This window comes from Delphinus delphis, chromosome 7, assembly GCF_949987515.2.
Source record: "Delphinus delphis chromosome 7, mDelDel1.2, whole genome shotgun sequence".
Taxonomy (NCBI): domain Eukaryota; kingdom Metazoa; phylum Chordata; class Mammalia; order Artiodactyla; family Delphinidae; genus Delphinus; species Delphinus delphis.
In genome coordinates, this window is record NC_082689.1 from 60,471,175 (window position 1) to 60,494,098 (window position 22,924).

The following is a 22,924-nucleotide window of genomic DNA, read 5'->3' on the forward strand; positions in this document are numbered from 1 at the left end:
ATCATCAATAGCTGCTAACATGACATAAAGAGAGAGAACCAGACATGTGCCTCCTGATGGAAGTATATGACATGACCAATGATGCATTTTAGCCCCCAGATTGAACTTTAATCTGATCAAACTTCAGGATGGAAGTGATGGAATTTACAGGAAATACAGGGGAAAGAAAAATGATAAATGACATCATGGGGATCCAATCAGAAAATCTAGACTGAGAAAATCTACAGAACAAATGGCCTAGTTTCTTCAGCAAATAAATCACAAGGGAAAGAAAGAAAGCAGGGAAGGGGGACCTCTAGATTAAAAGATTAAAGAGACACATCAATCAAATGCAATGTGTAGACTGTGTTTGGTTCCTGATGCCAACAAATCAACGGTGGGGGAAAAAAAAAGAGAATCAAGGAAATCTAGACACAGACATATTTGATACTAGGGAATTAGTCTCTAATTTTGTAAGGTTTAATATGGTATATTTTTTAGAGTACTTATATTTTAACATTTTAGAGTTGCCTACTAAAATTTTTTTTTTTTTTTTTTTGGTACGCGGGCCTCTCACTGTTGTGGCCCCTCCCGCTGTGGAGCACAGGCTCGGGATGCACAGGCCGAGCGGCCATGGCTCATGGGCCCAGCCGCTCCGCGGCATGCGGGATCCTCCTGGACCGGGGCACGAACAGCGTCCCCTGCATCGGCAGGCGGACTCCCAACCACTGCGCCACCAGAGAAGCCCCCTACTAAAATACTTATGGATGTAATGATATGTCTAAGATTTGCTTCTGCAAATAATCAGTGGATGAGGTGTACAGGGAGTAGATAGGGGTAGAAGTGAATTAAGAATGTTGAAGCTGGGTGATGGGTCCATGGAAGTTCGTTTTACCATTCTCTCCACTTTAGTGTATGTGCAAAATTCTCCCTAAGAAAAAGTTAAAATAATACAAGATTCTATCAGTTAACATAGGACCCATCAAAACACACCTACGCTGGTTTTCACGTGGTCCAATATTTACATCAGTATCACACCAGGCATTTATTAAAATGCAGATTTCTGAGCTCTGCCCCAGACCTACTGATTCAGAAAACCCAGGTGTTGGAAGCTGGAATCTCTAACAAACTAAATGATTTTTACACACACTAAAGTTTTAGAACCCCTGACCGGGCATTTTGTGCCAGGTTTCATTTCTCATTTTCCAAGTGAGAAAATCAATGAACGGAGATAAATTAACTGGCCAGAGTTCATTTTGAGACCCTGAAGGAATTGAGATCTTTGAGCCTCTCCAATCTTGACTTTCCAGTTTACTGTTCAAGCACCAACTGAGCAACATGGCCTCATTTAAAAATGTATTATCATTAGCTTTTAAAAGTTTGGTTCAAATTCACCAGAACCAATTTACCCTTTTGACCCTTCAAGATTAACACACACACAACATAAGTATCACAGAGGTCCCATATAAGATATCTTTAAAAAGAGGCCTCTATCAGGATGTAAGAGATAGCTTGGCATTCTGATAAAAGTAGAGGTGTTCATGGCCAAATCCCTGAGATTTGGCTGAAAACCGAAAGCCCATTTTCATTTGATAGGGCCTCAGTATAAGGTATACAGCAGGGGGGTTACCTGCTTACCAGTGGTGAAGATTATGTGTCAGGAGGCCATGTCCTTTTCCATGGTTAGGGGTCTGGAGGCCAATTTTTATCTGCCCAGAGAGGTCATTGGTTGGGGGCATGATGTGGGTTTCTCAGAGCTCTTCTTGTTTGTAAAGACACTCTTGGCTTCCATGCTTGATAACGGCCTTTCAAAAGTAACTAGAGTATGAGGTGGGTACATTTTTCTATTTATCTAAATGGCTCACATTCACACTCCTCCCCCCTTTTGATATTAATCCAAGTGGCTTAATTTTGAATGAACGGGGGGTAGAATTAAAAATGGAGGTATACAAATCCTTTAACGAGCAATAACCAGTACCTTCACTTTTTCCCCAACATTTTATGAACATTTTCAAACATATAAAAATGTTCAGGGCCTCCCTGGTGGCGCAGTGGTTGAGAGTCCGCCTGCCGAGGCAGGGGACACGGGTTCGTGCCCCGGTCCGGGAGGATCCCACATGCCGCGGAGCGGCTGGGCTCGTGAGCCATGGCTGCTCTGATCCTGTGTGTCTGGAGCCTGTGCTCCACAGCGGGAGAGGCCACAACAGTGAGAGGCCCGCACACCGCAAAAAAAAAAAAAAAAAAAAGTTCAAAGAATTTTATGGTAAATATTCACACTACCTAGATCCTACAATTAACTCCTTACGATATTTGCTCTTTATCACATTTCTAAACATTCTATATCCATCTTTTTTTTTTTCTTTTGGAGGCATTTCAAAGTAAGTTTCAAAGACAGTAACCCTCTCCCCCATATTTCAACACGTATAACATTAACCAAATATGTGTTTAGAATTCCTTTTTTTTTGTATTTTGAGGTAAAATACACATACTATGATATGAACAAATCTTTAAATCTTAAAGTATATCATTTGATGAGTTCTGACAAATGCATACACCTGTGTAACCAAATACCTATCAAGATACAGACTATTTCCAACATTCCAGAAGTTCCTTTTCTGCTCTTCCCAGCAAACCCCAATCTCACCCAGTACCTAAGGAAATATGTGGTCTGATACTTCCACATCATCAGGGACTGAAATTATTGTAACACTTCCCAAGTAGAATAACTTGGGCCAGACAGAGATTAAGTATTTTTCTTAGATCACATGAACATGGCATGAGAACAAAAACCTCAGACCCTGAAGAGTTTCATGCTTTTCCCACTTGATTATATCCCAAAATTTCATTTCAAAAATTCTAAATTAAATTAAAATCTAATTTGTGATTTCTGACTGTTTCCGAGCAAATAGACAAATTTTCTATAACCTTTTCTCAGGGCAAGCGTATGGGAATAGCTAGTATAGAGGGAAAAAAATCATAAATGCATTTTAAAAAGAGACTAAAAATAATTCATATAGGAAATGCAATTAAGTTTAATTACATTGAATGCTAATATTCCCCCTGCAACCATGAAAACAAATGTTTGAAATATATTCTAACGAAAGGAAAAGCCCCTAGTATATTACACAGCTAAAAATAATACATTTGCTTAATATTTCCATTTTTATTACTACTTTAAATCTAATACAACCCAGATTTCAAAAATTAATGATTCTGTTCATTCTACTATTTTCTACTTATACAAGCGAAGGCAAGTAATGTTACAAGGATATCCTTAGGATATCTGCAAACTACCCATAAACAGCAGTTTTTTTCTTATTTGTTTAACAACTGCTGTCATTCTTTCTGTAAGCAGCAATCACAAGATGTCAAACAAATTCTGCCTTGACTGACAGATGTCTCTGCTTGTTTTTATTAAAAACAAAAAAATTTCCCTGCATTAATCACCAACACTGGAGAAGTGGGGCACGGCTGGGATGTGCACCAGCCTCTGGGCAAGCAGAGATGCCTCACAGAAAACCACAGCGCAAACTCGACTACCCGAATACCAGAACACATTTTTTTTTAACTCCCTTGGGGACCCAAGGACTCAAAGTTTTAGATTCCCTTAAAGGGAAAAGCAGGAGCATGCATGGGGGCAGGGTGGGATCATGTTTATCAGTCTCAACAGTTCATCTGGGCCTGGATCCAGGTAGTCTGCACGTCTAAATTTGATGAAATATAGGCGCCACCAGGTAACAGTAGTGGTCAGGGAGCTTGCCAGAAACCTGTAACTCAAAACTGAAAAATGAAATTAAAAGACTACTTTGGCCAGGCAATTTCTTTCTGCAGGATGCAATAACTGCAAACTACAAAGTTGAAAGAACAGACAATTCTTTGTATGTTTTAAAATTTCTTCTTCCTAAAGTGACACAACATCTGGGCCAGAAAAATAGACATAAATATTTTCAAACTTGTATTTCAAGACTGAACTGTAATGTTTCTGCAGAACTTCGCCTGTTCTTCCTCCTTTCTTCTTTCCCTTCCCACATTGTGCAGGGGGGGTTGGCTTACAGCAGGGAGCCCAGGCTGGCTGAGGTCTTGGATGTATCCGGAGGGCAGGTAGGAGGGGCAGTGGTGGCTGAGCAGACGCCTGACCCTGTCCTGTCAATAAACCTTAACCCCGACCTGCCAGGCCCCTGAGCCGGCTATTCTCTGTCTAGCCTCGTCTCTAATTGCTCTAAAAATGTCTCTTCATTTAAAAGTACCTTTGTGTAAACACCCCACAGGAACTGACAGTCATCAGAATTACCACACAGTTCTAGTTTTTAAGGAGTGCGAGAAAAGTCATTTTCTACCTCATTGTGGAAGGACTTTGAAAACAGTTTCAACTGCTGTGCAAAACAATACGCATCATTCTTTTAGCCGCCTCTGCAGGTGACATTAGTGTGACTTTTAAGACTGTTTACAGTGAAATGTTTGATCTTTTGATTAAGTTATTTGAAAGTAAAGATGGATACGTGATTCTCCCCACAAAACTAGCCTCCTCCTGAGCGCCCCAGACAGGTAAAGCTAAAGTCCTGTGCTTCTCATGCATACGATGAGGCTTCCCTATAAATTCTAGAAGGACCCATACTTTTTAATCTAAACATGAAAATCCAAACCAAAAATTAAAAAGGGGAAGTGGAGAGATAAGAAAAGAGGCTTTGGAATGAAGTGGATTTCTTTTAAATAATAAAATTAAATCAGCCTTGCAGATTAGTATAAAACACAAACTTCTTTTTACTGCTTTGTGGCTTAATTCCTTATTTCCTTTTTCTTTGTAGTGGTAAAAAAATCACATAATTTACTAGGACTCCTTGGGAGCAATTCCTTAAATTATTTCTCTCCTACTGACATATAATAACATAATGGGAAAGACAGTTATTGTCAATTTTATAAACGGAAACTAGACTTGAATTTTGCAAATCCCAAGCTCTGTTCTGACTGGGTGCAGGTTAAATTCTGCCTTTTAAAGTATGGCTTATTTAAACAGCTCAAATTAAATAAATTATTTTCTCTAGTAACTTATTACTAAGCACTGACAAAGTAAAAGAAAGCCCTCCCTCCCTGTTCCATTTTCTCCACATTGCTTATCACCTTCTAAAATACTCTGTGATTTACTTAACATATTTATTTATTGCCTATCAATGCAAGCTCCTTGAGGTAGGGATTTTTGTCTGTTTTGTTCATTGATGTGCAATAAACGACTAGAACAGTGACACATGGCAAGCCCTCAACAGTCTCAGAATTAATGAATAAAAAGTTGAACAGATTAAGCCAACACTCTTAAATGAAATCAGGGAATTTATCTTATTTCTACTTATCTACCTTATCCTACATTCAGTATAATAAGCAATCTTACAGTGGTCATGGAAGAGGACTGCATAGGCAGTCTTTTTTTTTTTGGCTTTAATCAACTACCCAAAAGCTTTTTCTCCCCTCCTCAACACCAGTTAAACTGAAAGGAAAAGGGCTTCCCTGGTGGCGGTGGTTAAGAATCCTCCTGCCAGTGCAGGGGACACGGGTTCCAGCCCTGGTCTGGGAAGATCCCACATGCTGCGGAGAAACTAAGCCTGTGCGCCACAACTACCGAGTCTGCGTGCTGCAACTACTGAAGCCCGCGTGCCTAGAGCCCGTGCTCCACAACAAGAGAAGCCACCGCAATGAGAAGCCTGCGCACCTCAACGAACAGTAGCCCCCGCTCAACGCAACTAGAGAAAGCCCGTGAGCAGCAATGAAGATCCAGTGCAGCTAAAAATAAAAATAAATAAATAAGTTTATTTTTAAAAATGCAAGGAAGAAAAGCCTTGACATTTCAGAGTTGAAATAGATCTTAGAAACCAATTAAAACTGAGGTCTGACATGGGGAGGGGGAAGGGTAAGCTGGGACGAAGTGAGAGAGTGGCATGGACATATATATACCACCAAATGTAAAATAGATGGCTAGTGGGAAGCAGCTGCATAGCACAGGGAGATCAGCTCGGCGCTTTGTGTCCACCTAGAGGGGTGGGATGGGGAGTGGGGGAGAGAGACGCAAGAGGGAGGAGATATGGGGATATATGTATATGCATAGCTGATTCATTTTGTTATACAGCAGAAACTAACAACCTTGTAAAGCAATTATACTCCAATAAAGATGTTTTAAAAATAAAATAAAATAAAGATACTGAGGATATAGTTTTAAAAAAGACAACTGAGGTCTGAGCCTTCAGAATTCCCCAAGGAGCTTGTTGAACATGCAGATTCCCAGGCCCCTCTCCATACCTACTACTCAGAATCCCTATGCTCAAGTAATTTATTGCCTAGAAGGGAAAAAAAGATAGACCGATTAACCCATGGTTACAGTACAGCACTAGAGGTACGCTAAGGATGCTGCTGGAACAAAGAGATGGTGCATATCAATCAAAGTGTACTTGAGATGAATTTTAAAGAATGAGCATAAATGTAGTGCCAGATGAGGATAGTCGTGGTATATGCATTTCACACAAAGAGTAGTCTTTGTAAAATCTATAGGTGTTATGGCTTGAGGGAAGAGTGCCCATCACAAGATTAGAGATGCACACAGGGTCAAACTATGAAGAGATTTGTGTTATAAAACAAGGAGTTTAAAGAACTGTGGGAAGACATTAAAGACTCTTGTGATTCTAAATGCACAATACAGTTAGAACCACTGGGATAGCCTATCTCTAACTCTAGAGGACAGTGAGCTTTGGGAAATGAATAGACAGAGAGATCAATCAGCAAAGGAATGGCAGCTGAAGCCACAGGCTGCCAACTAAGGGACCTGCCTAAGGTCACATGGTGTTATACCCAGAGCTGAAGTTACCACTCCTTATTTAGTTTTATGGTCCTACCTCTGCACTACTTATGGAAGTATCTCTTAAGTGAGCCTCTTATCTCAGATAAAGAAAAGATTTCTAACACAATTTATCTTATTTGTTGTATCTTAATAAGTTATCCTTCAAACCCTGACTGCAATTTATTATTAGAGTCCTTACATCCTCATAAATCTGTCCATAGCCACGAAGTCAAGTTGATTACCTTGGTTATCAGTGACATGAAAGTCCTCCTTATTTTCCAGAGGCATCTATTTTCTAGTAACTTTCTTTTACTTCTTTTCTTTTTCTTTTAATCATCACAGTAAGTCATCTATTTCTGTTCTTAATAAGCAGACACAAGTTTACAGGACTCAATTCCATCTACTACCCTGAGTTTTCTCATTTCAAACATCAATGGCAATTGTCCCTCCCCCACAGGACATTTCTTATTCAATGACATTAGAACCATCTACAGGCTCTCTTCTCTTCAGTGTTAGAAAAAAGAAGTGATTTGTAGCTAGAATCTCAATTAAACTTCTGTTTTGTACATAAACAAACTGAAATTTCCCCTGGAGTTTTTTAGACTTCCTTTTAATTACTCCCTTGTCTTGTCTTGGGTCAATATTAAAAGGTTTTCCCTTCTATCCAAGTAATGATGCTAGTCTTGGCAAGATGACTCAGTTTCACTCATATAGCAAATAGTTATTTAGTTCTTACCCTCTATAGAAACTTGTGTATTTACTGGGAGGGGGTATAGGAATTATTCATACTCCTATCCTAGCAGACTTGATAATCCACTGGTGTGACAAGGTTAGTGTGAAAACTGTTACAAATGTAACAGCCCATGGCTCACACTAAGTGTCTGTGGAAAAAATGATCGTCTCAGCATGCATTCCAACCTCCTCCTCAGTTGTCTTCTGTACTGTGGAGACTCAATAGCTGAGAACTATGTGTCCCAGACTCCCCAACATCAAGGTTCTACATCTGAATTTCACCTTACCAGTTAGAAACTTTCATGGGAGATCTGAAGTGGGGAGTGTGATGGCGGCCTCATTCTTGCTGCTTCTGCTATTCTTTCTTCTGCTGGTGAGCACGATGGGGAAATGTAAGGGTTTTCTGAGCAGCATCCTAGCATCCCACATCGGCTTCGTGAGTATTCAGAAGCAGTTGGAGGTGGTGGCAGCTTAACTCACCTGGTGGGCTGGCTCTGGAGGAAAGGAGGAGCTGTTCTGGAAGTTGTTCCCCACCAACAGGCTGTTTCTTTAACCTCTCAACAATTATGGACACCCAGTTTCCATGTTAAAGGCACTTCTGCTTGAAATAGCCAGAATGACTTCAGTTTCCTGCAACTTCCCCAACTGGTAGGGTTCCAATATTGGTGGAAGAAAGGAAGGAAGGGAGGCAGACAGGCAAGACGGCAATTATTAGGGAAGACCAAGAGAGGCTCTATAGAGAAGGTGGTGCTTGACGTAGCCCTTGATATACAGAGAGGCTTTTGACAAAAATGAAGGGCAAAGGAACAGCATAATAGGCTGAGGGTAAAGCATGAACAGAAGTGTAGAGTTATGAAAGGCCGGAGTATATGAAGTGTCGAGTGGTTTTGTTTTTGCTAAAGTATTGAGTATGCTTATTTGGAAGAGTAAAATAAGACTATATTCTGAAAGGTTTAAAGAGCTCAGTTTAGATTTAATTAAGCAAATTATTAAAGAATTGCTCTTATATGAAAAAATATATATATATGAAAAGGAATATATATATATATAACTGAGTTACTTTGCTATACAGCAGAAATTAACACAACATTGTAAGTCAAGTATACGTCAATAAAATTTTTAAAAAATTACTCTTTAGGGAAGTTAAAAGGGTAGAATGGATTGCAATGGAGAATCAGGATATTGCACAGTTAAGCGGCTATTACAAGAGGACAGATGAAAAGTAATGAGGGATTAAACCTCTGTGGTAATTTAGGGAATGTAAGAAAGAGGAGGGACACCAGAGACTGCAGAGGTATACTTTACATAACCTGATAATTGGTTAAATACATACTGATTAGCGGAAAGGAGTCAAAGATGACTCTGATGACAGTGGTGTCATTAACAGAAAGGGGAAAGAATAGAGGATAAGTTGGTTCTGGTCTGGGGAGGACTTCGTTTGGATTTACTGAATGTCAAGTAGCAGCAGGACTCTACGTGAGGGTATCTGGAAGGTATTTGGAAAGGAGGGTTGGTGCTGAGGAGAGAAGTCAACCATACTGGATCTGGAAACTTACCTCAGAATCTGATGATACTTTAAAGTATTAACTAAAAGGTAATTACCCATAAAGGCTTCCTACTTCTCTAGCTATTCCTCAGCCTCTTTTGTAGGCTTCCCTTCCCTGATTACTCCTTATATATCAGTTTTTCTTAGGGTTCTGTCCTTACTCCTCTTCTTCTCAAGCTACTACCTTCCCCTAGGGAGCTTACATATGTTCCGTCACATAGCCACCACATGTTCATGACTTCCAAATCTGCATCTCTAGCCCAGATCCCTTCCCCAAACTCTCCCGACCTGTTCATCTCCTCTGCTTACTGGAAATCTCCATTTGGCTCTCTCTGGGCACTTCACACTTAACACTCGCCATGTTAAATTGATCATATTCTCTTCCAAACCTTGTCCTCCCTCCAGTGTTCGCTATGAATGGTACCATAATCCACTCAACTGCCTAATCCAGAACCTGGGAATCAGGGGGTCCCCCACCACTCATCCTTTTCCATCATCCCCATCCCCAAATCCAAGCGACAACCATTCTGTGAGTCTACCTCACCAACAGCTCCTAAAACCATTCACTTCTCTCCACGCCCACGACCCTGGTCCAAGCCACTGTCATTTTTTGCCCCAAATGGTTACAAATGCTTCCCTACTGTTCTCTCAGTTTCTAAAGTCCTCCTCCAAATCATTCTCCTCCCTGAAGCCAGGGCGATCTTTATGCCATGCTGCTTTGAACCTGTTCCTCCCTGCTTATCATCTCTCTCACTTTCTCATTCAATGGCCCCATCAGGTCACCCCATGGCTGAGCTGACCCACAGCAGCTTGTCCCCATCCCTTGCTCAGAGCTTCCACTCAGTTTGTCTTGTTTTTATTTTCTATTTTGAAAATAGTACAAAGGGAAACAGTGGTACAAAAAGTTCCTACACATCCTTCAATCAGCTTACCCTAACGTTAACATTGTACATAACCAGAGTTTTACCATCCAAAACAGGAAATTAGTATTAGTAGATTAATATGAACTGAAGTATGGATCTTATTTGAATTTCACCATTTTTTCTACTAATGTCCTTTTTTCTGGGCCAGCCTCCAAATCCAGGATTCCACAATGTAATTAGTTGTTAAGTCTTTTTAGTCTTCTACAGTCTCTGGCAGTTTCTCAGTCTTCCTTGTCTTTCACGAGCCCACTCAGATTTTTAAATCCCCCATTCTTTTTTTTTTTTTTTTTTTTTTGCGGTATGTGGGCCCTCACTGTTGTGGCCTCTCCCGTTGCAGAGAACAGGCTCCGGACGCTCAGGCTCAGCGGCCATGGCTCACAGGCCCAGCCACTCCGCGGCATGTGGGATCTTCCCGGACTGGGGCATGAACCCATGTCCCCTGCATCGGCAGGCGGACTCTCAACCACTGCGCCACCAGGGAAGCCCCTAAATCCCCCATTCTTATACAGAAGCAAGCAACCATGGATTTCCAGATGTCTGAGAAAGTCTCTTATATAAAATATAAATACCAAAAAACAAAAACAAAAACAAAAACCTCAGAGGAAACAATATATAGAGAAGAAAATTTCTAGAAAATTATTAATAATGTACTCAAGAAACCATGGTGAGTATATTAATAATATACTCAAGAAACCATGTTGCAACCATGAAACAAGAACAGAATACTATTTTTAAACAAAACTTTAAGGGAACAAAACAGACTCTGGGAGATTAAAAATATGACAACAGAAAGGAAGACTTCAATAGAAGGGGCAGAGAATAAACTTGAGGATCTCTCTCAGAAAGGAGAACAAAATGACAAAGTTCAGAGGGGACCTGGGCATTAAAAGAACAACCACACAAATGAACATATGATTTTAAAATGTGGTATGTATTATGAAAGAGAAGCCTAGGTCACAATGAGTGAGTATGCTGGGGGGTGGAGTACAGGGGTGGTAAAGAGGGTCAGGAAATCCCTTTGATGAAGCTAAGACCTCAAGAACAAGCAGGACTTAGCCAGACAACAGCTGGGGAAGAGAAGTTCATGTGCAAAGGTCCTGGGGAGGAAAGGGCTTAGGGAATGAGAGCACCTAAAAAGCAGGCCAGTAGACAGAAATGGAGGGACTGGAGAGTTGGGGTGATAAGACAAAGCCTTGGAGGTCAGGATTTTCATGGTGAGTGCAATGGGCAGCCAAGGAAAGGTTTAAGAGGAAGTGAAATGATCCAATGTGCTACTTCAAAGGCCACCTGAGTGTAGTGTGGCGATGAATTAGAAGTAGTTTAGTGACTATATAATAGACTCTCTCATCTTATGGATGTATCATAATTTAATCATTCCTCTATTTTATTAGACATTTAGGGAGTTTCCAGTTCTTTGCTAATATGATTAATACTGTAATAGACATCCTTAAAATGAAATCTTTGCCAGCATCTCTAGTTATTTTCTGAATATAGACTTGTTGAAGTGGAATTAAATAATTGAGTTAAAAGGTATGAAAATTTCTGACTATTTTTTAAAAGTTATCTTTAAAAGAAAGATTTTGATCATTACATATGAGAAACCTACTTCACAAAATGGATATCTTCCTACTTATTCAGTTAAATGATATCAACAGATAATTACTTAAGATGAAAAACTTCCATTTGTATGTAAAAAGCACTCCATTTATTTGTTTTTTAAAAATGGTAAGCACTTAACATCATCAAAATTGATACTGTCCAATTTCTTGGTTGGGATGAGCCACATTTAAGACAATCAACACGCCAGCAAGCATTTGGGACATCCTAAAATAACCTTAGAGTAATGTAATCTTCTAACGGTCTGTTTGTGGTTTAACATTTTTATAATAATACTTTTTTGTTATAAACATATTCACGGGCTTCCCTGGTGGCGCAGTGGTTGAGAGTCCGCCTGCTGATGCAGGGGACATGGGTTCGTGCCTCGGTCTGGGAAGATCCCACATGCCGCGGAGCGGCTGGGCCCGTGAGCCATGGCCGCTGAGCCTGCGCGTCCGGAGCCTGTGCTCCACAACGGGAGAGGCCACAACAGTGAGAGGCCCGCGTACCGCAAAACAAAGAAACAAAAAACAAAAACATATTCACAAATCTGAAAAAATGCTTTGTTAGACCGTGTTTCCCAGTGATGCGCCTGGTCAGGTTCTATGGAGCAGAGCTGTTTTGCTCTCTCCATTTTCTCCTCCCATTCTCTCACAGGTGGCATCTTTCACACGCAAATTTACCTCTTTTCGTCCTCATCTCAGCATCACCGTACGCAAGCTCTTTCACCTCTTTACTTAGTTCTTCCTACTGGTTCTGTCTCCTTGTATACAGACTCCCTCACCCTCAAGGTCTTACATATTTATTTTCTCTTCAACTGATGTGATCCTTTCTCCCTCTTTCCCCCACACCCCTTCTCTCTCACTTTCACCCACCCCCCGCCCCCCGACTCCTCAGCCCTCTCCTCTCACACACTCCAACGACTCCTTTCCTGGGTCCTGGTTCGGGCAAGGGCTGTTGGTTAGAAAATCTGCCAAGGTGGCTGAGGAGATAATTGGGGCAAGGGTGGGGATGCAGATGCACGGATGCTGGGCATGAGGAGACCAGGTGGTCAGCCAGGGTTTCCCAGGCCCCTGTGGCAGGAGGGGGTAGGCCTGAACTAAAGGCTGGGGCCGCCAAAGCAGGGGACAAAGGCCGAGTCCTGCTGATCGCCAGCCGGAGCACACACACTTCAGCCACCCAGAAACACTCCGTGGCCTGGATGGGGTCTGAGAGTTGCCAGTTGGACATACTGACCTAGACAACCAATTAAGGCATGTTCAAGGTCTGCTGAACAGAACAGTCTTTTAAACTAGGCTAAACCCCCTCTTCAGGGTTGCTGATTCTTCTCCCCCTAAATTTTCCAGATTTATAATCATAGTAAGAACTAGAAGACAAATCAGACAAGGGTACTGAAAAATCTGACGTACACTGAACATTAGAGTTAATGTACTTTTGGAAACAAACCAGGTGCCTGGTGAACACCGAGGGATCTAGGAGGTATGCTTGATGAGAATCTGTGCTGGGAAGGAATTTAAGATCAAGGTCAGGAATGATTAATATGCATGAAGGAAGTCATCAACATTTAAGGACAAGCAGTATGAATCTCATTAAATCTTCAATCGCTTCCTATTGCCTGAAGGAATTGGTGATAGTCTAATGATTAAAGCAATAACATTAAAGTAGAAAACAGTATTAGAAAATTAATCTGACTTTTATAAAAGAAGCTAGCACGAAGCACCAATCCACCTAAGAGACTTGACAAGACCCTCCTCAGCAGCTGTGATTTTTCTCTACTGGCGAAAGAGACTTCTGGGGGCTTTCTTTTTTTTAATCGAGGTAATTGATAATCTTTCACATGCTTCCCAGTGGGCCATCGTACTGCTGTCTGGCTGTTTGTCATGTCTCCCACTTACTCACTGTATCACCAGAACGCACCTCCCTCGGCCCCAGCCTTCTCCTGCTGTGTCGCTCACTCACATTTCTGATTGCAGCACCCCTGTGCTCACTCGGCAATACCCTGAACAGCTGCTATTCACGGAGCATAAAGTAGGGGAGAAATGACAGAAGACAACAGAGAGGAGCTGTTTTTGTAACATCAATTCTTAGAGGGGCTGGTTTTCAGCTGGACCAGCCAGTTGGCAGGGAGTCCGGTGAGGGTGTTCATTTCATCTGTGACCTATTTCTATTTGATCTTATAGGAAAATCACCATCTTACTGATGACAGAGACAGGGTATGTGATGCCCCAAATTCAGAATTATCACAATGCTGAATAGAAGGATAAACAAGTGTGATGTGCAGACTCCAAATGTGAGAGATAAAAGGATCTCAAATGTTCATTTTCCTAAGGTAATATTTCAGTAATTAATAAGCTTTCTCTCGTAGATGTGGAAGGAATTTTTAGAAATCATGGTCCTATTACTAGTAGCCCTCCTTAGGGAAAAAGTCATTTTAGAAATGCCAGTTCCATCTAGATGGTGGACTGTGAGTGACTTTTACTTTCTTCTTTATACTTTTTTTGTTTTTGTTTTTGTTTTGGTGGCACCACTCAGCTTGGGGGATCTTAGTTCCCCGACCAGGGATTGAACCCAGGCCACGGCAGTGTAAACGCCACATCCTAACCACTGGACCACCAGGGAATTCCCTCTTCTATATACATTTTTATAATATCTTTTTAAAAAACATAAATTTATTTATTTGTTTTTATTTTTGGCTGCGTTGGGTCTTCGTTGCTGCATGCGGGCTTTCTCTAGTTGCGGCAAGTGAGGGCTACTCTTCGTTACAGTCTGTGGGCTTCTCATTGCAGTGGCTTCTCTTGTTGTGGAGCATGGGCTCTAGGCACGAGGGCTTCAGTAGTTGTGGCATGTGGGCTTCAGTAGTTGTGGCTCGTGGGCTCTAGAGAGCAGGCTCAGTAGTTGTGGCTCACGAGCTTAGTTGCTTCGCGGCCTGTGGGATCTTCCCGGACCAGGGGTCGAACCTGTGTCCCCTGCATTGGCAGGCGGGTTCTTAACCACTGAGCCACCAGGGAAGCCCCACTTTTAAAATATCTTAATATTTCCACTATGAATACAGTTGACCACTGAACAACCTGGGGGTTAAGGGTGCTGACCCTCCTCGCAGGAGAACATCTGCAAATAAACAGTCAGCCTTCAGTATCTGTGGACCATGTAGCACTGTAGTATTTACTATCAAAAAAAAAATCCATGTATAAGTGGACCCATGCAGGTCAAATCCGTGTGGTTCAAGGGCCAACTGTAGTTATTAAGGGCTTATTATTAAGAACTGTGTGGTAGCCAAGGTGGTCGCCAATGACCCAGCCTCCTGGCATCCACACCCTGGTCCGCTACACTGTGCTGGTCTGTGGGAGCAGGGGGATGGGATGTTACTTCTGAAATTAGGTTATAAAAGACTGTGGCTTCTGCCACAGTGGGCACTCTGGTACCCTCCTTGGATCACGAGTCTGGAAGAAGCAGTCTGCCATGTTGTGAGCAGTCCAATGGAGAGACACAGGTGGCAAGAAAGTGGCCTTCACAAGGAACTGAGGCCAGCCAAGAACCATGTGAGTGAGCTTGGCAGTGGGTCCTCCAGCCCCAGTCAAGTGCTGGGATGACTACAGCTCCCACCAATAGCTCAACTACAACCTCGTGAGAGCTCCTAAGCCATAGGCCCCCAGCTAAGCTACACCCAGATTCCTGTGCCTCAGAAACTGTGACATAGAGTTTGTCATTTGGGGTAATTTGTTACACAGCAGTAGGTAACCAATACAGCTGCACAGGTATCATTTCTTTAATCTTCATAACAGCCTAGTAAGGTAAGTACTTGGCTCAACTCCATTTTAAAAATGAAGAAACTGAAGCCTGGATAGGTTAACATGCCCAAGGTTCCACAACTAGTAAGCAACAGCATCAGGATTCGAACCTAAGGAGCCTGATTTGACAACCCACACTCTTAGCCTCTCTTTATACAGCCTTCCTTGTATTACTTTTATAATCAGAAAATATATTTTCAAAGTATTTTCATTCATAGAAAAAGAAATTCCCACTCGTCCTTCACTCCTGTTGTAGAAGTAGAGATACTCTCACCGCTTCCAAGGGGAATTTTCCCCTTCTCCTCCTTCTATTCCTTTTCACCTCTTTCAGGTCTGATCTCTCTCCAGGAAGCCCCCTGCTCTCCAGAATTTCCCGTGGTCCTTGTTCCTTACCAGTTGCCTTCCTTCCCTCTGCGTCTAAACATAGCCAGGACCTCTATGTCAAAACCAAAATGTACGTCCACACAAAACTTGTACACAAATGTCCACAGCAGCATTATTTGTAAGAGTCAAAAAGTGGATATAACCCAAATGTCCAACAATTGGTGAATGGACAAACAAAATGTGATATCCCATTCAGTAGAATATTATTTGGCAATTAAAAAAGGGATGAAGTACTGGTACATGCTTCAACATGAATAAACCTTGAAAACACAGTCCTAAATGAAAAAAGCCAGTCATAGAAGACCACACATTATGTGATTACACGTATTTGAAATGTCCAGAATAGGAAATCTATAAAGCCAGAAAGCTGATTAGTGGTTACCTAGGGCTGGTGAGGATAGGGGGATTGGAGAGTGACTACTAAGGGGTAAGAGGTTTCTTTCAGGGGTGATGAAAATACAAAATTGATGGTGGTGATGGTCACACAACTCTGAATACACTAAATACCACTGAATTGTAAACTTTAAATAGGTGAATTGCATGGTCTGTGAATTATATCTTGATGAAGTTGTTATTTAAAAAGAGAACCAAGAACCTCCACACTTCTCTGCAGCCACCACCATCACTTTTCATCTCTCCTTCCACTGCTAAAATTTTGGTCTAAGTCTCTGTGACCTCCAAGTGGCCAATTTCACTGACCCTTACTGAGTCATCCCAAAATTTCCTCCTGAGCCTCTTTTCCTATGTTCTCTGTTTCTGCCAACTCCCTCTTTTCTGCTCTGACAGCTCCTCTCCTTCCTCAGGTCCCCTTTCTAACCACCAGGTCCTGATTCCTCCTTCTCTGTATCATTTCTCTTGCATCCATCTCTCCCTTTCCATCCTGAACACAAGGCACTAATTCAGGCCCCCATCACTTTGTTTCCACCAATATTTCCCAAATGATACGATAGCTTTCCCTCTTCAATACATCCAGGGCACCACCAGCTGCAGGTTATTTCACTTATTTATCAAAAACCTTCATCAGTCTCTGCTGCCTATAAGATAAAGCCTAAGCCGACCTTCAACGTTCTCATCACCTGGCCCTAACCTGTATTATTAATCTTCCTCTTCATAACTCTTCTATGCAAACTCTCAGCTCCAGCCAAACCCTCCATTCCAGAACCCTCTGAACAGGTCCTGTATTCACATGGTTTCCCCACCGCTGCCCTGCTTTACCCCCTTAGAAATGCCCCTCCCTCATCCCTCCGCCTCTCTGCTGACCACCTTACTCATCCTTCAAGGCCCAATTCTGTGAAGTGATCACTCCAGCCCCAAATTATCTTTCCTTCCTCTTTTTCCCAGAGCACTATCATACTGTTTTGCATCGTTATAGGCATTAGGCTTCTTTCTCCAATTAAACTAAAAACCATCTAACCCGGTTCAGAAGTCACCTCCGTGGTGAAACTCCAGACTACTACCCCCAAATCTTCCAGTTCCTCACTTCTAATTCCCATTATACCTGTTCTTTGCTCTTGCTGGAAATTCTCGTCTTAGGACAACTCCTTCCCCCCCCCCCCACCAAACTATCAGTCTCTTCCCTTTTTACTTCTATGCTCTAGATTATTCATTGTAATAATAATGAGCCCAGAAACAAACAAAATAGACAAGGTCCATGACCTTGGGAAACTTCCAGCCTAGGCTAGACTCTAGAATGCATTGATTCAACCCCCCCTATTGCTAACCCCCCACTCCCCTTTTCTCTTACTCCCTGGTCCTTCCAGTGCATCCATCTGGAAAATTCCAATCAATCCAACTATCTACCTTCACTCTCCTATACACACAGGATGATGCCCATTTGGAGAAAATCACACAGTGGCAATGAATGGGGTCACTACAGATACACGGTCTCTAATTTCACTTGGATCTCAACACTGCTGGGCAATCCTTCTATTATCCCTTATCATTTTTTCCTCCTATTTCCCAACCCCCTGCCTCATTTCATCTCTAATCGCTGCAAAAATGTACAGAAAGAAACAGAAGTAATTGGGGGACGAGGAGCTTCTTCAATTTTCTGTCTCCTCTCCCAGCTGAAAAACTATCTACATGCACATCTATCATTTCCTCCATCCCTAAGGGAGCAGGAGTCTGGTATCTTTACCCCTTTTCACACACATGCTTCAGTTGTCCCATTCAGGTAGTCCCCAAATGCTATACATTTTACTGCCAAAAGTAGCATCTCCAACTGGCTACTCCCTAGCTCTCACCCTGCTTGCTTGCCATATTAAACCAGCCGAGCTCCCAGAAGGCTGCACAGGCTCTCACCCCTCTCTCTGCCTTTGGACAAGAGGCCTCTCTGTTTCTAGACTCCTTCATCTGACCAGGCCCTCCTTGCACTGGAAGACTCAGCCTAGTCTTCTCCTCCTCTGTAAAGGTGAAGGCGTGTCGGTCTCTACGGGATGATCCCATTGCATCATATGCTTACCTCTATCTGTGCATCCTTATTCTGTTGCAAAATTGATTTACATGTTTGATTCCACCAAGGACTGTGAACTCATGGAGGACAAGAACTGTGTATTCCAAGGCCAGTACAGTGTAAATGGTACATACCCCACTATTTAGTTTCCTTTTTGTTTCCACAATACTTGGGTCAAATCTCCTCTTTCCCCATTAATTTGTGCATTATTGCTTTGTGATCAGAGGATGCAGTTTATACAATTTTTCTTTCTAGAACTTACTGAGGTTTTCAGTGGCATAACTTACCATCTTTTATCCTATTTTGTGTATATTTGTAAAAAAAAATCCTAATCCAAGGTATCAAATTTAATATTAAATCAAATTTACTAATTATAACATTCTGAAATCCAGTAACCTTATTATGTCTACTTAAATTGACAAATTAGAGGCATGCTAGTTTCCTATTACGATTGCGGTTTTATCCATTTTTCCTTTTATTTTTAACAGCTCTTGCTTTAAATATTTTAACATGTTATTTGACTCATAAATATTCATTATTAATAACTTTATTGTATCATTATTAACTAGCCACTTTTCATTCATTCATTCAAAAAATCTTTATTGAGTGCTTATCATGTGCCAGGCATTGTTCTAGGTACTTGGGATACATCAGGGAAAAAAACAAACAAAAATTCTGCTCTTTGCCAAACTTATAGTCTGTATATGTGGGGAGGTAAGCAACAGAAAACATGACAAATAAGTAAGTCATACAGTGTGTTAGAAAGTGTTAAGTGCTATGAGTAGGGCCTTACAGGACATTATGAGGATTTTGGCTTTTACTCTGAGTGAAGCAGGTTTTCAGCAAAAGAATGACATGATCTGACTTAACATTTTTAAAAGTTCAGTCTGGCTGCTGCGTTGAGAATCCAGTATAGGAGGGCAAGGGTAGAAGCAGGGAGACCAGTAAGTGGTTACTGCAGTAACCCAGGTAAGATATGATAGTGACTCAACTCAGGGTGGTGACAGTGGGGTGTCAAAAATGCATTCTGGGTATATCTTAAAGGTAGATTTGGGGCTTCCCTGGTGGCGCAGTGGTTAAGAATCTGCCTGCCAATGCAAGGGACACGGGTTGGAGCCCTGGCCCAGGAAGATCCCACATGTCGCAGAGCAACTAAGCCCATGCACCACAACTACTGAGCCTGCACTCTAGAGCCCGCGAGCCACAACTACTGAGCCCACGTGCCACAACTACTGAAGCCTGCGTGCCTAGAGCCCCTGCTCTGCAACGAGAAGCTACGACAATGAGAAGCCCGCGCACCGCAACGAAGAGTAGCCCCCGCTCACCGCTACTAGAGAAAGCCCATGTGCAGCCACAAAGACCCAACACAGCCAAAAATAAATAAATAAATAAATAAATTTTTTTAAAAAGGTAGATTCAATGGGATTTCTTGACAGACTGGATACGTGAGAGAAAGAAAGGAATTGGGGTTGATTTGAAGGTTTATGGTCTGAGAAACTGACAGGATAAAATTACCAACAACTAAGGTAGGGAAGTCTTTGGGGTGGAGCAAATTTTAGGGAAGAGATTAGAAGTCCAGTTTTGGAGTTTTGCACATGTCGATCTCGACATTTGGAAATGTCAAGTAAGCAGATGGATGCATGAGTCTGGAATTTAGGAGAAAGGTCTTGGCTGAGGGCATAAACATGGGAGGCAACAGCTTAATGGGTTATTAGAGTCATATGACTAATGAGATCATTAAGGGGATAGTGAGGGTAGAAAGAGAAAAGGTCCATGAACCTCTTTGTCCTCTTTGGTGCTTTTTGCCTTAAATTCTATTCTGTCTAATATTAATATTCTTACTTTGCTTTTCTCAATGGATAGTTCTCTATTGACACATTTGACCTTGGGTTAACTTTCTAGCTCTGTTCTCTTTGGAAACCTGGCAAATGTGGAAAGTCAGCCATGATACTGAGTAATATCACTTATGGTAAAAATGACTCCAGATTAATAAACTTCATCTAGACTATAAATATCTGGTGATAGGGAATTCCCTGGTGGTCCAGTGGTTAGGACTCCATGCTTTCACTGCTGAGGTGCAGGTTCAATCCCTGGTCAGGGAACTAAGATCCCAAAAGCAGTGTGGGCAGCCAAAAATATATATATTTTTTTAATTAATTAATTAATTAATTTATTTTTGGCTGTGTTGGGTCTTCGTTGCTGCACACGGGCTTTCTCTAGTTGCGGTCAGTGAGGGCTACTCTTTGTTGTGGTGCGCGGGCTTCTCATTGCAGTGGCTTCTCTTGTTGAGGAGCACGGGCTCGAGGCGCACAGGCTCAGTAGTTGTGGCACGCAGGCTCAGTAGTTGTGACTTGTGGGCTCTAAACCACAGGGTCAGTAGCTGTGGCTCACGGGCTTAGTTGCTCCGCGGCATGTGGGATCTTCCCGGACCAGGGCTTGAACCTGTGTCCCCTGCATTGGCAGGCGGATTCTTAACCACTGCACCACCAGGGAAGTCTAAACAAAATTTTTAAAATAAATAAATAAATATCTGGTGATAAGCCATACTTGTTGTGTGTGGTGACTCCAAGTTTTGTGGGAGATATTTTGTGACTGCCTGCCTGCATGTACTACCTATAAGTTGTCCTTTAGGTTTTCCACTGAAAATTAATTGCTGCTGGCTCTTAGATATTACATAGTGTCCTAGTTAATACTGCTTTGTAACGAGTTACCCAAAAGTTAACAGTGTTTTAACAGAACTAATAATTTTATTATGCTCATGGATTCTTTGGGTCGGGAATTTGGAAATGAATGTCTGAGGCCGCATTATATCTGAGGCCCTGAGTAAAGAAGACGACTTGGCTGGGGATGACTCTAGGGCTGTGGGCTGGAACCATCTGAAGGCTCATTCACATGTCTGGTGCCTGCAATGGGATGACTCAAAGATTAGGTCTCCTGACTGGATAACTTTCAAAGAACCTCTTCAAGTGGCTTGGCTTCCTCACAACACAGCAGCCCCAGGGTAGTTGGGTTTCTTACAAGGCAGCTGAAGCTGCCAGCATGACTGTTCTAGTGAACAAAGCAGAAGCTGCATCTCCTTTTATGACAGCCTTGAAAGTCACACAGCATCACCTCCCCAATTCTCTTTCGAATGAAGTAGTCACAAGACAGTCTAGACTCAAGGGGAGAGGACACAGGTTTGAGCCCTGGTCCGGAAGATCCCACGTGCCGTGGAGCAACTAAGTGAGACCCCACTTCTCCGTGGGAGGGGTATCAAAGAATATTGATATTCTAAGGGAGATGCTATTGTTTTTTCAAATCATCTGACTTCGAGAAATTAATGAAAGCCACGCATATTTTCCTTCAGAAAAGTGTCCATATAGACAAAATTTTGAATGTATTTGAGGAGTCCATCTTCTTCCTTCCCATTGTATTCAAGAAACAGCCTTAGATTGCCTCGATTCATTGACACGTATCCCATCAAGAGGGACTCTGTATCCCCTTCCCCGAATCTGGGCTTCCTTGTAATTGCTTCAACCAATGGAGAACATCTGCTAAAAGGGAAGGGACATTTCTTGTGCTAGATACTTTCACAGGTTCTCCCACTTAATTTCTTAATTTTCATTTAACTTAGATAATTTTAGACCCTTTCTTTTTTTGAAAACAGGTGAAGAAAGTGAAATTCAGAAAGGTTAAGTTGGTTTTTTTTTTTTGTTTTTTTTTTTTGTTTTTTTTTTTTGTTTTTTTTTAATAGACATAGTTTTTAGAGCAGCTTTAGGTTCACAGAAAAGTTGAGTGGAAAATTACGTTACTTTTTAAATTCACGTGATAATAAGTTGTAGAGACAGGATCCAAAATCAGATCTTTACCAGTTACTTTTTCTGATATATAATCACTCTCTAGATATTAAGAAGCATATTATTCTAAGCACAAGATCTGACGTTTCACTAGATACAAAACTGAACCTCTTGCTGCAATGTGAAGGACTAACACCATGGGACTCAACTTGCAACAAACACTGGAGGATGTTCAATCCTTTCTTACTCTATAACCTCCCACTTTAACATTGTTATAGTAAGAATTCCCTAAATTCATTTTTTAAAATGCTATTCCTGTCAATTGCTTTTGCTCGTCTTTCTATAATCTTTCAATCTTGCTTTAGGATTACATTTCCACACTGCGTGATCCTTTCATATACTTTCAGAAAATTAAGGAAGTAGATACCCAATGAAACATAAATCCACACAGTTCTAAACACAACTCATTGGTCACTTTTGGAGGATAAACTTGTTATTTTAAAAACTGGTAAATACAGAGAACAAATCAAACATTTAACTTTTCAGGATGAGGCCTATCAGGGTAATCAAATACTTGCTGAGAAAGTTTCTTTCTGTAGATATCTTCTAGCTAATAAACGCAGAAGGAATGACTGAATTAAAATATTACCATTTTGCAAAGTCTTAATGAGCTAATGGAGCCAAGTAATGATCACCAGTGGCCACTAACATCACAAAAAGCAATACTCTAGGAAGTATTCTTGCCCAAAACAACAACAACAACAAAATGTAACCTAAATCAAGTCAGGCCTTGGGTCTAACTGCCAGTTAATAGAGGAACATTTAAAATGACTCCACTGGAAATACAGTCAGCAAAATCCAGAATGTGGAAAGCTCCATTAGGGCAGACTGCCGAGTCAGTTGCTTCAACAAATAAATTTCAAGAAAA

The 22,924-nt window shown here is 41.6% G+C and overlaps 1 protein-coding gene and 1 non-coding gene across 2 annotated transcripts in view; both read right to left on the reverse strand.

Annotated features, from left to right (window-relative positions):
• Positions 1–22,924, reverse strand: part of METAP1D (methionyl aminopeptidase type 1D, mitochondrial) — a 79,113-nt gene that overhangs the window by 47,594 nt on the left and 8,595 nt on the right.
• Positions 14,144–14,215, reverse strand: TRNAV-UAC (transfer RNA valine (anticodon UAC)). Its single transcript has one exon. It is a non-coding gene; the product is annotated as a tRNA-Val (tRNA).